This window comes from Octodon degus, unplaced genomic scaffold (assembly GCF_000260255.1).
Source record: "Octodon degus isolate 3935 unplaced genomic scaffold, OctDeg1.0 scaffold00180, whole genome shotgun sequence".
In the NCBI taxonomy this organism is placed as follows: Eukaryota; Metazoa; Chordata; class Mammalia; order Rodentia; family Octodontidae; genus Octodon; species Octodon degus.
In genome coordinates this window covers 1,674,281-1,675,842 of record NW_004524756.1, presented here as the reverse complement: position 1 = coordinate 1,675,842, position 1,562 = coordinate 1,674,281, and positions in this window count along the sequence as shown.

The following is a 1,562-nucleotide window of genomic DNA, read 5'->3' as shown; positions in this document are numbered from 1 at the left end:
TTTTCAATGACACTAAAACCAGCCAAGGGGCGGTTCAGATAGCTCAGTGGATTAAAGTGCCTGGTTAGGCAGACACAGGAACCAGGGTTCAATCCCCATTGAGACTGGGTGTGGTGGCACACACCTGTAATCCCAGTGCTGGGGATGCTGAAAACAGGAGGACCGCTGCAAGTCTCAGCTGCATAGTGAGACCCTGCAAACAACCAAATACATTTAAAAGGGGGGGGGGGCTGGGGTTGTGCCAGGCATGGTGATTAGTGCTGTAATCCCAGCACTTGGGAGGCTGATGTAGAACTGTTGCTGTGAGTTAAGACCAACTTGAAAAACAAAATGAGGGACAGAAAACATAATTCCTTCAAAAGCAGTTGAGGGGCTGGGGAGATAACTCTGAGGTCTAATGCCTGCCTGGCAAACACAAGGACTGGAATTTGATCTCCGGTACCATGTGCCATGCTGGCCACTGAACAGGGCGTGGTGGTGATACAGGGGAAATGAAACTCCCGACCTGCAAGGTACCTGGGATGAATCTGTGTTCTCTAAAACTGAAGAATGAATTTTAGAAACAAACAGGGGTTAAGAGCAGAAAATTTATTGGGGAAAGAAAGCTCCTGTCCTAGAAAGGGAGAGAAGGGGGTCCGAGCAGTTTGTCCCTGGGAAGTTGTCTCTTCCAAGGACTTTTATAGAGTGAAACCATGGGGAGAAGCAGGTCTAAGGTAGAGAAAATGAGAACTCGCTTAGGTGGGCATGAGGTGGGACAAAACTATGGCCAACCAATGAGATTACAAGCACCATTGCTCAGGTAAAATTGATTAAGTCCAGGACCAAATGGGGAAGTGAGTCACCTAGCAAGCGGGCACAAATATAGAACAGGAGCTGTCCAGTAGCCAGCCGTAGCAGTTGGATTAGTGACTCTTCCTGAAAGTGATGATCAATACTGGAAGCTTGTCTTTAGGAAGGTCAGCATTTGTTCCATCTTTGGTCTCTAGGTCTGGCCCAGGGCAGGAGCATCCTGTCTCTCAGTTACAACCTATCTTGTCTCCTTGAGGGCCTGGCCCTGTCTGACTGCCTATACTATTTCTATCGAATTTACCTGCCTACAACAGTGGCGCACACCTGTAATCGCAGCGCTTGGGAGGCTAAGACAGGAGGGTCACTATGAGTACAAACTGCATAGAGAGATCTCTACCAAATAAGTAAAAGATTTTTTAAAAGTTACCAAAAAAAAAGCAGTTGAGGAAACTAGCCCAGTGACTAGGGAGGAAGGAAGACTAACAATGTATTATCATGACTTTGTGTACGCATTTCACAGATTTGGGAGCCCAGCCTGGTCTGCAGTCAGTGCTGGGTGACTTTGGATCTTGGCTCAGCCCATCACGTGTGTAGGACCCTTGAAGTTTATCACCTGATTTTTTTTTTTTTTTTCCGGAATGGGATTGAACTCAGGCTCTTGTGCTTGCCAAGGAAGCGCTTATTCCACTGAGCCATCTCCCTAGCTTGAAGTTTGTTATACTGTTCTGTTTTCATTTGAAAATGTCCTTTGAACATTAAAAGACATGGATGTA